This window comes from Mangifera indica, chromosome 2, assembly GCF_011075055.1.
Source record: "Mangifera indica cultivar Alphonso chromosome 2, CATAS_Mindica_2.1, whole genome shotgun sequence".
In the NCBI taxonomy this organism is placed as follows: domain Eukaryota; kingdom Viridiplantae; phylum Streptophyta; class Magnoliopsida; order Sapindales; family Anacardiaceae; genus Mangifera; species Mangifera indica.
The window spans coordinates 1,145,521-1,164,666 of NC_058138.1; positions in this window are offsets into that span (position 1 = coordinate 1,145,521).

Here is a 19,146-nt window from a genome sequence, read left to right on the forward strand (position 1 = left end):
GTCTCCGGTGGATTATTGCATTGACACTGTCCTTAAAGATGAATCTTATAAATCTGTTCTAGTGTTTGGTTTTGTGGTTTTGGTTTACAGTCAATTTCAAACAAGCTATAATGACCACACCATCCTCTCTCTTTTGTTCTTTGTAACCTTTTCAAAATTGTCGACAGTTCCGTTTGCTCAATTGCCATAAATCCAGGTCATTTTTGTCATCTCAAATATATAGGATTAAAACAAATTAAATGTGTATGTTAATATTTGTTAATGTTTTTAATTTCTCATATGAGATTGGCAATTTGTTCTCGTATCTGTTTCACATGTTGACAAGGTTGGTGCCAAATGACTTTCATACACTAGAAGCGAATCAAAAGTTGAAATTAATGTCGTTTTTGTGAGATTCTAGTCTTCAAGTGGACTTAATGTAATTTCAAGAACTTTCATTGAAGATTTATATAATGATGTTATAGTTTTAAAACTTGATGTTCTTGAAATATTGTTTGAAAATATGATTTTCGTGTTTTGTTGCTAGATTATTGTAGGATCATAAGAAAGATTGTATTTAATTTAAGAAAGGTCCATAAAAAATCATAAAGTGCAAATACATTGAATTCATTTATGTGGTTAGAAATCTGGTACGCATTAAATTGTAATTCAATTTGAGCAAGTATAATTTGAAAGTGTATTGATACAAAAATAAGCTGTCTATATTTTTAGTAATTTGCTTTTGAAATTGATAATTAGAAAATGTAGCTGGTGGTTTTTTTGAAATTGATAACGGTAGAATTTTAAGCATGTGTACACTAGATTTGGCTAAGTAGAAGTATTGCTCAACTTGTATGTTAAAGTTACACGGTGAAACTCCAGAGCTGGTGAGACTATTCATTTGATGATTGGATCATTTTTTATCGATGGACTTTTTTTAAGACTACATACATACATACCTACACACACACACACACACATACATATATATGTGTGTGTACATACATGTATGTATGTATGTATGTATATATGTATGTATGTATGTATGTATGTATGTCTGTGAAAGATATAATGATGAATACCCTAACTTATGAAAGTCTTTTTTGGTTGGGTTTTTAGTCACTCATGAGCCAAGTAAAGATAGAAATGGCAATGCATGTCAGATGGCGACCTTATATATTCATGTATAATGAACAAATGTTTAAAGTTATTTCTTGGTTTGGGTTCTACATGTTTGGGGCTTTAATGTGTACTAGTAGTGAAACCTTTAAGGATATGTAAAATTTAGCATATAAGCGTTTCTTTTAGGTATTATTGTGAATATGCTCCTGTATAATTGAAGTTTAAGGATCTTCATTAACTATTGGAATTGACTACTGTATGAATTTAGTATAGAAGAAAGAGTTTTTGGTTATTAAGAAACTGCAAGTTTGTGAATTGATTTCGGTGTGAAGAAATATTGTGTTGCTAGTTTCTTCATTTTGATCGTAGGACTCAGCTGTGGGTAATAATCGTTAAAAATGAATAGATTACAATAGATAAATATATGAAGGGTAAAAGCGAGAAAATCTGTCTTCAAAGGTACAAATGATTGTGAGAATGCTAAAACGGACCTATTACATGCTTGAATATGCTGCGATTGAAGTTTGTAGCTCAAGATTTTTAAACTTTAGCACCTTGGTCCTACTTGGATTCTGTAGAACAAACTGTTTTTAGTGAATGCTCAACTTTACCATATGTGGTCATAGGTGTTTTAAGTTCAAACTTTGGCAACTAATATATTGATTTGTTGTTTTGGATTTGTTCTTGATCTTGAAAAAATGCATTGAACTGAACTTGACAGAGAAAACAGAACTGGTTAATGACATTGTCCAATATAAATCTCAGTTGTGTTTTTGGCGTGCCAGGTCCTTGGAGTTGATATCTGCACTGAAAAAATGGTGAGAGATAACAAGAGAAGAGGCATCTCTGGCTGTCATAAGGGAGACAGGTTACCTTCAATTACAGTCTGCTTGTCTAGAAAATTATAAATTTTTGGAGATGGAAGGAGCTTCAAGGCTAAGCTTGGAGATCCTTTGAGATTCATTAATGTAGAAAACAATGTCATTATTATGATAGTAATTAATTAAACAGAGGAGACAATTTTATACTTTTTTAAGTTTAAAAACTTCACCCTCTCATTACAATAAATGTTCTGCTTTTAACGTATTGATTTCCGAACTTACTCAGTTTTGATTCTGTTATCTTCAACTATTTTAGTTTGATTTCCTAATGTACTCGGTTTTGTCCCTGTTTTCTTCACAGGTAATAGGGAAAAAGTTTCCTACAATAGTTACCGGTTGGATGAGTTTGTTCCCCAGAAAACATCAGCTTATGTAAGCCAAGAAGATCTGCGTATTGCAGAAATGACTGAGGGAAACACTTGAACTTTGTGCCCAATGTCTTGGTGTTAGAAACCGACATTGATTAATCTATGTTTGTTTGATTGATTTTCAAAGGTCCAGATTTAGAGTGACCAGGATTACTCAGAGAATGTATTTAAACAAATGAAATCTCTTGAAAATTTTCATATCACAAGTAAAATTGAGTAATTCATTAATGAGATGGTAATGTGTTTGGCCTCCAATCATGCACGTATGCACAAGGAAAAGCAAAGGAATTAAACGTAAGAAAGATCTCAGGAAAATTATCAAGAGAAAACAACAAAATATCAAGAGCCAATTCAGAATACAGCAAAAAGACAAAATCAGGGCATATAATGGCAGCTCATATCAGAGCATAAAGCAAATAACAGCATCTGGAATAAGGCCAATCTTTAAGTGGGCTTTACAGCCGAAAGAGAGAGGGTTCTTATTACTATTTTCTGTAAGAGAATAAACACTTATACAGTGAATTTCATTGATAAATTCTTTGTGCTTATGTATTTACACTTTGTAGTTCTTTATTTGATTACAAATCTGCAATTTTCTATTAAAGTGGTACCAGAGCCACACTCGGAGCTGGGTCATTGTGAACAGCCGAATGCATTCTAAACTAATCAGGCGGCAAAAGATTTGTCAAGAAGGGGGCATGGTTTAGATGTTGAAATTCAATTGTTAAAAGAGTGATTTAATGAGATGAAAGACCACCAATCTATCAAATTGCTCTCGACATTGTTGCCATGCCTGTACGTTTATGTACTCAAACCAGCCTTTTCTTTTATTAATTTTGGGTTGTTCCACTGTAAAAATGTTTAATTTATACTTGCACTTCTCTTCCCAATAAGCTTCATGATTTTGCACAGTAGAAATTCTATTCAGGATCCATTTTTTTTTAATGGTGCATGAATTTAATTTTATTTCTTATTTCTCAGAAAATTAGTTTTATTTGATTTATTTTACTATATTTTTTGTTAAATTCTGGATGTATAAAATATTTTTCTTTATTCGAAATACAACTAATAATAAAATTGAAGAAAATTTTAATAGTTTGTGATGAAGAGTGAATTTTGTCCTTTTTATCATTCTCATCTGGACAAAGGGTTAATTTAATCAAAATTGAAGTAGAGCTAAATTAGATCGAGTCAAGGTTGAATAAAGATTAGATTGAGATTGAAATATTTTAACACAAACTCGATTTGATTTTTACAATTGAAATTTTTAATTTTGAATACAATTCAAATGGAATTTAAATTCAAATTAGTTCAAACTTAATTTATTTATGAAACTAAGTCTAATCTTTGACTCAAGCTCGGATCAAATTTGATCTATTTTTGTTCAGATTTAATTTGTTTGATCTGAATTGTTAAAGCTCAAGCTCGAACTGAATTTGATTGACTTGTTCGTTACAATGTTGTCCATTCTTCTAATATAATATTTGTTAAATTTGATTTAATTGTAATGAATTTTCATTATTGTTTGTGTGATATAGTGAAATACTTGAAACAAAAACTTTCTAATTTGGTTTGACTTATTGTTATGAAGTCTACATCCATGGATACGTAATTTAAATCTTACCAGAGAGATTTTGGTAGAGTAATACAACACAAAAGAATGTGTCTGATCTTTGACTATTGGTTGGGGTCTTCCACATCTATTGAATATTTTACATTCATAGGATCAAAAGGTAGCATTACAATTATGTACACAATTAAGATATAATTAGATTCTAAAAATTGATTCCTATTGTAAGTCTCTATAAAGTAAGATAATTATATTAATAAAATAATCTCCATTTCATCAGAAGTGATTATTTTCCTATGCAGATATAGGATGTAATAGGAAACTATCTTCACGGATGTGAGGAGTTGAACAATCATGCCATGTCTTTGTCATTGGTTCCAAATATTGGGATTTTTATTTTAAAATTTTTGCAGACTGCATCGTGCCAACTCATAGGTCTTCTTGAGAAACCCTGACACCACTTGCAAATTTGCAAATTGTGCTCAAAATTTGTGGGTCTTGTTACTTTCTAAAAACAATTAGGGTTAGACTTGAATTAAACCAAACTCGAATATAAATTAACTCAAGTTTGACTCAAATCCATAATAATCAACTTGAGATTGAGCTCATTCAAGTTGATAAAAAAATGTTGTTAGAGATGAAAAGCGGGATAAATAATGTCATCAATAAGATAAATAGTTTTAATAATAGACAAATAGTATTATCGATATAATGAAAATTATTATCTAGATAGAAATTTGAAATAACCTTAAATTTAACTATTAAATTGAAAGTTTAATTCAAATTCAATTAGAATCAACTTAAGTTAGCTTAGTCTAAATTCAACTGTAAAAGCAATATGAAACCTTGGGTTGAGATGAGACTTTTTGGGTTATGATACATTTGTGATGTACCTTTTCGGCTGAGTAATTTTTTATTATCAAAATTAAAAAATTATCACAAATATAATTTATTTAGAAGATTTTTAAGTATAAATTATTACTATTTTTTTATAAAATTTGATAAAAAATTATTATGTTAGATGATATTATTTTATTTAAATAATAAAACTATATGTATATATTTTGGTATACAAATATGTACATTATTTTATGTGTTATCATATAATTGAGTGATTTTGAATTAAGAATAAAGTAATATCTAATCATGTGATAACACATATAAGTGTGTACACAATTATGTATCTAAAGTTGGTACAAATAGTATTACTCTTATTTAAATGCTCTAGATATAATAATTCTAAAATGGATCAAACAACATATTCCCACCCAAGGTTTAGTTGATTGACAAAATCCTACCTACTAAGTTTCATAAACCAAAATTGCTACCATTAGTGTTTTCTGTCAGTGAAAAGGGTATAATCGTAATTGTATTAGTTTAATATTAAAATCTTAATAAACTTTTTTCATTAATCTCCGGCGCAGGATTATCTATACAAATCTACTGCTATGATTAATTTAAAAAGTTTTAAGAGGATTGTTTTGTCCTATTGACACAAAGAATAAAAAGCTTCTAATTTTAAGTTGTTTTTCAATTTTAATTTGGATGAAAAGGCCACACGTGTAGTCTTAGGTTTAAATGAAATGAAAAAGAAGGCTTTTAACTTGCAACCTGGAGATTTTCTTCACAACCACCGTCTCCCGAATCCTCACCAACCAAAAGCAGCTCTTTCACAGCACTCCACCCCTAATTATGCCACCTCCTCGGATTCCGTCGAACTCCCATCCTTGCCATGCACATCGTCGTTGATCCACCAGTCAATGCCAACCAAGAAGAAGATGACGACGAAGAGGAACACGAATCCTATTTTGAATCCTAAACTGGTCGCAACAGTTGCCAAACCTGCTTATTTAAATGGACCTTGGAGAAGCTCTGTAAGTGAAAGCAGCGCAAAGGATGCCCCCCATATCTGAGTGGATATATGTATTTTTGCATGTAAATATTTGGGTTAAAAAAAAAAAATACAAGCCGGCAGAGTCACAGAGGTTGGAGAAGCTTATGTTCATTACTGCTGTCTTATAAGTTAAATTGCAGGTGCTTAACAAAATACATGAAATGAATTTAGCCTCTAAAAATATTTGGAATGCATTGTGATGGTTTAAAAGAAACTCTATGGCATATTAGTGTAATGTAATTAAGTTTACATATTTAATCTTTAATATTGTAAATAGAAAACCCATGTTAGTAAGTTAATTTAAGTAGGAATTTAATCATTATATTAAAAAGGTAATTCAAGAATTTATATTAATTACATAATTAAACAATTTAAATTAATAATTTAAACTATATTAATTAGTGCGGTTATTTTGATTATTATATTAGAAAAGGTAAATCAATAATTTGAATTATAAACTAACAGAAGATGGTAACAAAATTGGATGATGGGTGGTATTTTGGGTTTTTAAATTTTAAAGGGTTGGATTATGTCAATTGACTAAACCTTGGGTGGGAATAAGTCTTTTGTCCTCTCAAACATTTTTTATATTACTTGTTATATTAAATGAAAATAAATTTTTTTGTCTTAAAAAATTAATAACGATATAATTATAATAAAATAAATATTATCGAAATATTTTATTTCTTACTTATCAAATAAGATAACATAAATAATAAAAAATAGATTAATCATTATATACCTTCAATCCATTATACTAGCCATCAAAATTATAATATTTGAAAGAGTTGGACGGAGTGTCTTGGAAAGTAATTCGTTTTGAGTTTATTGAATTAAAAATAAAGATAATTCCGATTTAGTTTGGATAAAAACATTTAGATTAAATTTAGTTTAAGTTTATAGTTTGAATATGTGTTTTGTATTTATTATTCTTGAATTGATTATTTATCAATAAAATAATATTATTTTACACAATAATAAATAAAATAAGGTGATTTTAATAATTGGTTATAATTATTCAATCAAAATAAGAACCAAATTTGAACAAAATCAAACTATCAACCTAGCTTCTGAGCTGAATTGAACCAAATTCTACTGAAGCAAATGAGTTAATCAAGTATGAAATTGTGAAACTAAGAAAAAGAGAGAAAAGAGATTGCAACAAAGATCTACCAGGTGAAGATGAAAATGGATGAGAGTAAAATATAGTTTCCAAATTAATCTAAAAAGAAAAAAAGATTAGAGAATTCAGGCAAAATCCTTTCACACCAAATTCCCTATTTTACATGAGATATTTTCAATGGAGATAGTTAGAGAGAACAGTCTCTGTTATGTGGCTGCTTATTGGGTGATGTCTTTGTTTTTGTTAGATTAATTATCTACCTACTATTACTTCACTCGTCATTTTATGTTGTAAATAAGGTGAGTGTTCACTACAAATAGAAATTTTTTTTTATGTTTTTAATTTTTGTAAATTGCGTCATGATGGCTTATAAGCCTTCTTGTCAGGCCTCAACTGGATTTATGAATTCATGGATCATGTCCAAATTTTTTTGCAACAATCTATTGTAGTAGAAGTGCTCATAAACTACAAAAGTGATTAGAATTAGATTCGAATTAAGTTTTATTTGAATATGGGTTAATTCAAGTTTGATGTGAATCCATAATTGATAATTTGAGATTGAGTTTCTCTGAGCTTATTGAAAATGTCATTTGAGATTATCATAAGGATGAATAATATTACGAATGAGATAAATGTAACACTTGGATTCAGGTAAGTCAGTAAATTCCACTTCCAAAATTACCCTTAGAGTTGATTTTATAACTTATTGTTTAAAGAAATTGCAAAAGAATTATAGAAAACTACTAAATGAGCAATAATTTTCAAAGCAAGTAAAATGATCATTTTAGAAAGATTTAAGGGACAAAGTGGGAATGAAAATTGAATGACACACTTGAAATTATATGGTAGTGCTAAGGGTTTTTGGTAATTGGCTAATGATAAAATAGTCATTTATGGAAAGGGTTAAGGGCAAATTGGTCCAAAAGGTTTATAAAACCATCAATTATTCATCTTCTTCTTCATTTAGCCGGGAACTCTATGAATTGAACTAAACTTTTCTCTTAAGCAAAATTCATCCAAAAACCTAGCTAAACTACCTAATTTCTAGAGCCTCCAGTTATAAAAAGTGTAGATCTATCAATTCTGGTCAGTTCTAAGGTAAGAAATTTAATTTTTAAGAGATGTAAAATTTAGAGTTTTGATGGATGATTAGATTTTTTCGGTTGATTAAGGTTGCCAAGAAGAAGAAAATAAGGTGAATAAGCTTAAATCACCTATTTGGCAAAGAAAAGGTAAGAATTTCATACTTTACATACTTGAAGTAAATTTGAGTTAGGTTATTTAAATAACTTTTACTTATATAAGTGTGTAAGACATTAGAATTAAGGTGATTTATGTTTAAAAGGATAAAAAAATTCATTAGAATTCATGATGTAATTTTTGGCCATAAGGGTATTTTAGACATTTCATATTCCTAGGGTTAGCTCAATGAATTTTGTGTGTTCAATATATGAGAAATGATGAATTGATGAAAGAATTTACATTAAGGGTAAGCATGTAATTTTATCCATAAGGGGTAAAAGTGTCATTTTATGTGATGTAGGTTAATTTCCACTTAATTATGTGCATGATATGTGGAATAACCCTTATATTAAGTCTATATTGTATATTTGAAATTAATTGGATGCATGAGATATATATAAATGTATGAGAAAATAATATGATGTTTGATAAGGAATGAAAAGAATAAGAGAAAACAATGAATGAGCATATTTCATATTATGGTTATGCATGCATACATAAGGAATCATAGCATATGCATGATTTCAGAAAAAAATAAAGAAAGAGGAAAAACCTTTTCTAAGTATGCATGTTTTCAGAAAATGGAAAACAAGTATTTTTTTGTTTTATAATGACTCATATGATACAGGAAAGCAGAAAGCATAAAGCATATTTAAAATTCTTACACGCGAGCTGTACTGTGTGGACAACAAAGAAAAAAATATCGGTTGTACTGTGTGGACAACCAGCTATACTATGTGGACAACAAAGAAAAAAAATATTAGCTGTACTGTGTGGACAGCAAAAAAATAAAAATAAAAATAAAATATGCGTGTAAGAGAGAATTATACCTTTTATGGTGACTGCAAGTACTGTCATATGTAGTCTAGACTGGTCAATAAAAAAAAAAAAGAAAGAATTAGTAAATATTTTATGAAAGTCAATTGCATTAGGATCATATATGCAAGCCTATGTGGCTGATAAAGAGTTGAGAAAGATGTATGATCAGAAAATAGAAATGTCCTGGCACTCATACATGCATAAATTATAACGAGTGAATCATATTTGTATAGTAAGGAAATGAATGAATGGGTGAAAGAAAAGAATTATGATATGTGTTAAGTGCGTGTTCTGTGTCAATTATTTTGTTGTAAATAGCTCAGACACGCTAAGTATGAAAGAGATTAGTACTGGTATAAAATACTTTGAGTATTGAGTATGATTTTCTTATTGAGTCGTGATTGCTCACTCCATTTAATTTAATATTTTACAGGTAAAGAGTTACAACAAAGGTTCTCGGGAAGCGCTAGTGAGACATGAGGCTGAGGGAGAAAGACACCATAATTTTGTTGATTTATATATTTTGATGTATATGTGAATATATGCATATATATATACTTGATGTAGATATTGGTGGACATGTATACATTTTTTTTCTTATATGTATATATGTGATTGTGTATAGCTATATATATATATATATATATATATATATATATATATGGCTAGTTATGAAAATTGGATGTAAAGTTTTTATGGGTGATAACTTTTATGATGGGTATTATTATGTACTTATTTTATTAATTGTGATTAAGTTGATGAAAATTCAATCGGTTGGTAGAACTGGTTTATGTGAATTGCTAATTGGGAGTGTTACATGGCATAATTAAAAAGAGAAAATATTCCCCGGACCCTCTAAAATAGGGGAACTCTTACCGTTTTTCTGTAACACACCTATTGGTTAGGAGAGGTTATAATAAATAATATCAACAATTTATGAATAATATCATCCACATGATTAACAATATTATTATATAGGGTTTTGAACTAAACTCAAACTAAGCTATCAAATTAAAATTTCATTTCGAATCAAGTTAATTATTTACTAAAAATAACAACAAAAAGATTAAAAAAGAGTAAAACAAAAATAATAATATTTTGAAAAAAGAAGGCATAATCGATACCTTTTCTCCTCTCTGAATCTTCAATTAAGAGTGGAATGAAAAATAATTCTATTCGAATTTATCGAACCAAAATCAAAGATAATTTAAATTTGATTAGAATAAAATGATATAGTTTAAATTCAATTCAAGTATAAAATTCAAATTTGTGTATTATACATATTATTAAAAAATTTGTGATTTATTGATAAAAATTATATTAATTTACATAATAATAAATAAAATGAAATAGTTGTAATAGTGGAAACCAACTCAAATTCCGAATTGTTTTGAGCCAAATTACTCAAATCAAATTAAGTATGAAATAATGGAACTAAGAATCAAATTCCGAATTGGATTAAACCAAATTTTATCAATACAAATAAGTTAATTAAGTATGAAATAATGAAACTAAGAAAAAGAAGAGAAAAGAGATTGCAATAGAGGCCACCACGTGAAGATGATGATTGATGAGAGTAAACTATTTTCCAATGACTGAACTACTCATTTCAACAATTTGATAATAAATTATTAATTGTAATGGAAACCAGCTCAGGTTTGCACAAGAATTATTACATAAAGCATGAATTATTAATTAATTAATAATAAAGTTTAGCTCTTGCAGGAGCACTTGATTAAGCTAATGCTACTTTGCCAAGTTTAATCTTCATTTTCCACCACACTGAATTATAAAATAATTAATTAATGAGGTCCCTCGTCTTCTACAGCACTTCTTTCCACTATCAAGCAATTAATGTTAAATCAATTGAATTTGGTGGAGTTTTCATACAACAAAGTTATAAGCAGTTAATTCTTGTTCATTGTTTGTATTTGATTATTGCTTACATTTATGAAGAAAGTAGTTGGTATGTGTTGGGTTTTTGGGTCCCTTCCTATATGAAGAAATCTAAAATTATTTAATAAAAAAAGCTTGATCCACTATATTCATAAATAAAGTTCAGTATATACATATAAATAACATACAAAAGTTAGAAAAAGAAGAGAGAAGAGGAGACAGGAACATTGTCTTGGTTTTTCAGTTTGTTTTCTCTCAATTTTACTATTAGATCGCTTTGATTTTTAGACTATTGATAGAAGACTCATTGTTCTAAATTGTGAAAAAAGAAAAGAGAGGAAGAGACAAAAAGCGATGTCTTAGTTTTTCAGTATGCATCTATAGGAGATTTTCATTTTCTCTCAATTTCACCGTTGAATCCCTCTAATTTTTGGACTATTAGTAGAAGACTCATTGTCTTTTATTCTAAACTGTGAAAATTGAGTTTTGTTTTTCAAGTAAATAGTTATCTGTGTTGGAACATGACTAGTTGTATTGTGCAGTTAAGTTTAAATAGCTTTTAGAAAAACCTTTTTTTATATTTTATCTAACATTGGATTGCTCTCAAATTTTGATAGTAATTTGGTTACGTCTGGTGCTATTTTTTGGATAGTGGAGATCTATTTTTGATGTCTATAATGCGAGATATAGACTTACGAGTTTGCTATGATACTTTTTTTTTTTTTGTAGTTGTGTTATTTCTTTATTTTGTTGTTATGGAGGGGTTGTCTACTCATTCGTAGGTTGAAAATGGTGTACTATTATTTTTGATATAGTAGATTGGTTTATTTGGGCTATGCCTTATGACTTTACTCTTCACATCAAAGATGTTTTCATGTTAAATTGTGTATTCTTTTTTGTTATACTTGCTTTTAATTGTTTGGTATGACAAAATCATATTTTAGTTGATTGTCACATAGTTCAGTCAAGAAGGGGAGAGTTTGATTTTGGTTTTATTAGTTTAATCGTATTCTTCCCAACAATATGTTGCTCTCAAAGTCAGCATTTTTCGTTGGATTCTCTACCTATAGTTGTTGAAATTAGGTTAAATATTCAATTACAATGATGGATACCTAATGCACAAAATGAGAATAATTTAGTGCGTTTTTGTTGAATTATAGGTATAGATGCATAAATAACCCCAAACCTTGGAGTTATCGCATTGCTGCTGTCCATTTAAATTAAAAGCAATGTTGTCTTCACCCTAATTATACAATATATAATATTATAATGTAGTCTAAAATAGATACTTAATCTATAAAATAGAAAAAATAATATACAATAAATCAGAATCAGATCAAATTAAAATTAGATCAAATCAGAATTATATCAAATAAAAAAATATATTTTTATTTAATACAACCAGCAAATAAACAAAATAAAAAACATTTTATTCATAATAATTGTATTTAATGAATAAACTGAACAATTTGAAGAGCTGGAGTTTTCCATTTTTGGCTATTCTAGACATCTAAGATCTCTCACAATCAGCTTTAAAGCTGCCCACAACTCTAAGGTTGCCCAAATTTTGCTTTTTTTATCCTTTTTTTTTTTTTTTAATAACCTTGATTACTCTTTTTTATAATAAAATTTAACCCATACGATAAGTATAAGTATCGCCCTATCCAAGTGGTATCACAAATGCTATTGTATTGACTTCATTTATTTAGTCAGCATTAGAAACCTTTGAACTTTTAGATGACATCATTTGGATGTGGAAGGAAAGGTTGTGCATCGAGGACTACACGATCAAGTTGTAGAATTTTTTGAGAACTGCGGATTCTAGAAATGGTTTAGTATGCATAAATTAATCATCCCATTGTTATAATGATTGTTTGTAGAAGACATATCTCTTATTGATGAGACTGAGGGTGCATGATTTGCAAGGGACATCATAATACTAATGGAAACCAGCTCAGGTTTGCATGTGTATATTATAATTAATAATAAAGTTTAGCTCTTGCAAGAGCCCTTAAGAAAGCTAATACAAACTTTAGCTACTTTATCTTCATTTCCCACCGAAATGAATAATAAGATAATAATTAATGAATTCAATGGCTAATCTTACTTTAATTATATTAATTAATTTGGTCACAGGTAAGTTCCCATAATCAGTTAATATTGAAAACTCATATTTTGTCTATTAAAAAAGGTATTTTCCATTGACTGAATTACTTATTACAACAATTTGATAATAAATTATTAATGGTAATGGAAACCAGCTCAGGTATGCACAAGTATCATTTTATTAAGCATAAATTATTAAATAATAATAATAATAAAGTTTAGCTTTTGCAAGTGCACTTAATAAAGCTAGTGCTACTTTGCCTATTTTAATCTTTGTTTTCCACCACATTGAATTATAAAATAATTAATTAATGAGGTCTCTTTTTTCTTACTTTGATGAAAGTATAATTCTGTTCACATGGTGAGTTTCCACAATCAATCAATTGAATTTGGTGAAACTTTCTATCATTCATAAATAATTCACACTAAAATTATAAGTAATTACTTCTTCTTCACTATAATCTCTCTTCATCATCTTCAATTTTCTTCTCACAAACCTCTCCGAAACTAGTTCCCTTGATTCCTTCAGTTGCCCTGTTTCTTTCTCTGTTTTACTTTCTTTATTTCAGAATCTTTTTGGCCTATTTGTGGTTCTTTATTTTTGTCATGAACGTTTGATTCAGAGCATGACTTGAGCTTGATTAAAAATTTATATTTAAATTTTATAATTTTTATATATATATATATATATATATATATATATATATATTAATTAATTTTATATTCAAAATCAAACACTATGATTTTAGGGTGTAAACACAATATTTGAAACTTTATTTTATTTAAATTGAATCATGAGCTCATAAACTCATTGAATCGATCAACAACAAACTCAAGTTTGACTTGAGAATTGAACTTAAACTGCTCAAATTTAAACTTGACTTGACAATACTCTAACCAAGCTACTAGCAGCTCAGTCGGTTATATATGTATCTTTTTGTATCTATATATTATTGGGTGTTGAAATATGTGTTAATGTTTATTCATATAGGAAGCATCATTAAATATTTAGAATAATATGACATCATTATTCTAAAATAATTATATTATGTGATGCCTAAGTCTTTTAAAATAATATTATGTGAACCAAGAGTCTATGCAATGTCTTTTCTCCAAAATAGTATGACAATAATTTTAGATTATCATATTATTTGCTGTCATTTAACATATATTTATTAATTATTTTTTATATTCATTCACCTAATTATACTCAAAATAAGGGTGTAGACAAATTGAATTGAGTATTGGTTAATTCAAACTCGGTTGATTACTTTAGGAGAAGCTCGAGTTCATTGAGTTGGTGAGATTTTGGTTCGAGCTTGAGCTTGAAACAAGTTTGGTTGGTTTGAACTCAATTCAAGAAATCACATTTTAACCTTCTAATTTTTAAATTATTCTTTGAACTTATAATTTATGTATTTAACAATTAACCATATATTTAAAGTGCAAATACAATTTTAAGGGTGTAAGTTATATTCAAAACTTTTTTTGGGCTTATTAATATTTTACTTGAGCTGAGCCATGAGCTCGTGAGCTCACCGAGCTAGTCATCCTCAAGCTCGAGCTTGACTCAAGAATTAAATTAGAGTAACACACGCTTGATCTTGGCTCGACTCGACTTACACCCTTGATTTACATATATACACTAGTTTGTATAAAATATGTTGCATAAACTCTTTGTAAGTCAAACCGAGCTCGAGTTTGGACCAGCACAAACTTGATTCAACTAAAAAGAGTTAAGTTTGCCTAAAACTAATTTGAACTCAGTTCGGTTTGAGGGGAACTGAGTTTGAGTTTAAGTTAAATTCAGCTACAATGCCAATTTGAGTTCAAGCTTAGCTCAGTTTTGTAGTGTAATTGAGTCAAAATCGATCAAAATAATATTATTTTAATATATTTGAATTGAATTTTTTTAGGTTTTCAAGTTTGGTAAGACAAATACCCTTTAAACTTGAACTCAAGCTCAAACTCGATTGTATAAAATCATTAGGCTCAAGTTCAAATTTACTTAAATTGAGCTTGTTCAATTCATTATAATAATCAAACTTGAACTAACTGAACTTGAATCCACCCTATTGTTAAGTACATATCCCAATAATTAAATGTTTAGGTGGATTCTTTGCAAACAGTTGTCCATAGATCTACATAATTAATCTCATATTGCATATTATATAAAAGGAACACAACAAAAACCAACTCAAGTTTGTTTGTTCAATGCATCTAATGGCCACCGTGTGAAGAGCATTATATTATATTTGTAAAGTAATTCGTTTTGAGTTTACTCAACTAAAGTAAAGATAATTCCAATTTGATTTGGATAAAAATATTTAGTTTAAATTCAGTTTAAGTTTATAGTTTGAGTATGTGTTTTGTATTTATTATTCTTGAATTCATTATTTACCAATAAAATAAGGTGATTTTAATAATTGGTTATAATTATTCATTCAAATTAAGAACCAAATTTGAATTGAATCAAACTATCAACCCAGCTTTTAAATTGAATTGAATTAAATTCTACCAAAGCAAATGAGTTAATCAAGTATGAAATTGTGAAATTAGGAAAAGAAGAGAAAAAAGATTGCAATAGAGATCCACCAAATGAAAATAAAGATGGATAAAAGTAAAATACAGTCTCCAAATTAATCTAGAAAGGAAAAAAGGTTAGAGAATTCAGTCAAAATCCTTCCAGACCAAATTTCCTATTTTACTTGAGATATTTTCAATGAAAATAGTTGAAGAGAATAATCTTTGTCATGTGGCTGCTTTCTAGGTGATATCTTTGTTTTTGTTAGATTAATTATCTCCCTACTACTACTTCACTCTTTATTTTCCACCACAAATTAATGAAGTAAATCAATTGAGTTATTATTAGAGAATTTGTTATTTATTGATAAAAATTATGTAACTTTTACACAATAATAAATAAAACGAAATCGTTGTAATAATAGAAACCAACTCAAATTCCGCATTGTTTTGAACTAAATTACTTAAATTAAATTAAATATGAAATAATGAAACTAACAATCAAATTTCGAACTAGATTGAACGAAATTTTATCAATCCAAATGAGTTAATCAACTATGAAATAATGAAGCAAAGAAAAAGCAGAGAAAAAAAGATTGTAATGGAGGCCGCCACGTGAAGATGATGATCCACGAGAGTAAACTATTTTCTATTGACTGAACTACTCATTTCAACAATTTGATAATAAATTATTAATTGTAATGGAAACCAGCTCAAGTTTGCACAAGAATTATTACATAAAGCATGAATTATTAATTAATTAATAACAAAGTTTAGCTTTTGCAGGAGCACTTAATAAAGCTAATGCTGCTTTGCCTAGTTTAATCTTCATTTTCTACGACACTGAATTATAAAATAATTAATTAATGAAGTCTGAGGTCTTCTATAGCCCTCTTTTCCACTGTGAAGCAATTAAAGATAAATCAATTGAATTTAGCCGAGCTTTCATCCAATAAAGTTATAAGTAATTAATTCTTGTTCACTGTTTGTATATGATTATTGCTCATATTTTATGAAGAAAGTGGTTAGTACATGTTGGGTTTTTGGTCCTTTCTATGCGGAGAAATCCAAATTTAAATGCTAACTTTGGGTTCTTCATTTTTTCTATTATTTATTTATTTATTTAAATTAGTGGACTCACTTAAATTTATTATATTATTAAATTTTTCTTTCGGAAATTAAAAATTTAATTGGGCCATTGTTAAAAAATTATTAGAAAATAAAAGTAGATGTTCAATTTTTTAATATAAACTTTTATATAATAAATACGTATAATTTTAAAAAATAATATTAATTTATAACAATTAGTTGTATTTAGGGTTGACCCAAAAATGCACTGGGTGTTAGACTGTCCCTTAATCTAAGTTAATTTTCAATGAGTGAATGGTAAAAATTTCTTAGTTTTAAAATTAAAATGTGTTTTTTAATGTTGTATTTTATTATTAACACACATGCCTGAAATTAAGAGGCTGAGTTCAAGGTTTCAACTAAATAATTGTAATTTTTTATTTGTTTCTAATATATATATTTTATATTAAAGTCTTCATCATGTATTAAATTTGAACATACTTAACATATCATACATAATGTCATTCCATTCTTATTTCAAAATCATAACATATTCTAAATTAACTAATATCTTATCCCCAAATACTCTATATTTTAATTCATGAATAAAATTTCCCCATTCAAAAGTAACCATTCCTATTTTGAAAAATTACTAAAATTGAGTTTTAAGAATATTTCATGTAAATATCATCCACCAATTCTGATAATCCTCACTTTAACCTCCTTAATCAAATTTCGTTAAAAAGTCAAAATGACACTTTTACACTTAAATCAAAATATAATAGTCGCCCAATATCAAAATTTAATAAAATAATATTTTAATCTTAAATTTAAATTTTTAATAGCCCGAAGACTCAGAGTTTATTATTGACTGACAAAAAAAAAAAAAAACTAAAACAAAACAACAAACTCAACCGTAAATCACATGCCCATCACATGCATAAATTAAAAAAATTAAATTTAAAAATAGTTAATTAATAATTGCAAGTGGCATTCTCTAAAAAAAAAATACCGTCATCGTAACCCCATAAATCACGTGTCAGCGTAGGTATTAAAAATTTATTAATGTAATCTTTAATTTATTATAATTATATTTTTATTTATTAATTTTTTAAGATAAAAATAAATTTATTTTTAATTAATATAACAAATAATATAAAAAATATTTAAAAATAATTATATTCAAGAGTATTTAAGTAAAATAATTTATTAATATTTTTTTTAACCGTTAACTAAACACATTAATTATTTATACCATTTATTTTTATCAAATTTTATTAAACGTAATAATTATTTATACTCCGTAATTTATCTTTAAAATAATCTCCTTATTTTGATAATAAAATATTACTCAAACTAAACGTCTCATAAATGTAATAATTTAAAATCGGAAGGATGAAAAAAAATTATCTCTAAGTCTTTTTCCCGTTGAAGTTTTTGTCAAAGGCTATTTTTACTAAAAAACTTGTGCCATAACAGCTCACTTTTATGCTGGAAAACCACATACCCAAACTTTGAGTTGCAGTTAAATTTTTCTCATCGATTTTCACGTAAATTAGGAGTGGAATGAAAATAAATTCAATGTGTTTATCCTACCAAAATAAAAAATACTTTAAATTTGATTTGATATTATTGAATTTATAGTTTGAAGTTGTGTATTATATTTGTTATTATTGAATTTATAATTTATTGATAAAATAACATTATTTTATATGATAATAAACAAAACTAATTTGTTGTAATAATTTGTTAAAATTATTCAAATAAGATTAAAAACCATATTTAAAAAGAAAAAGAAAAGTTCATGAATCCATTCATAACCTTCAACATGAAATTTCCTATTTTACTTTCAAATTTTTTCCTTTCTTCAAATGAGATACTTTGAGAGTTTAATCCCTGTAGTGTTAGTGATAGAAGTGCTCATAAACTACAAAAATGATTAAGATTATATTCAAATTGAAGTAAGTTTGAATATAGGTTGACATAAATTTAGTTTGAATTTACAATGGTTAATTTAAGACTGAATTTGTTTGAGCTGATTAAAAAAGTTGTTAGAGATTATTAGTATAACAAATAATGTCATTAACAACATAAATAGTATCAATAATTGATGAATTAAATTATCAAATTGAAATTTTAATTTGAATTCAACTCAAAATCAAACTATATAATAAATTGAAGTTGAATTAGTTAGAGCCTTTTGATTTGTGATATTTTTGTGTTGTAACATTTCATGTTGTCCACTTTGCTAATGAAAAAAGAATGAGACTAAAATGATCACAATTTGATAAAAAAGGTACAAAAATAATAATATTTGAAACAAGTAAAAGTCTACAGAATCACCCCTTTAGAATTTAAATTTTTCTAATTAATTTTCTCATAAATTAGGAGTTTGAATTTTATCTAATAAAATGATACCGTTTCATAAATAATACAGAAAAACAAAGAATTGTATATTTAAAAATTAATGTCCTGAAAATGATATAATAGGTAGTTTGTGGAAAATATATTTTAAATTAGGGCAAAAGATTATTTCCAAAGTTTTAATGTAAAGG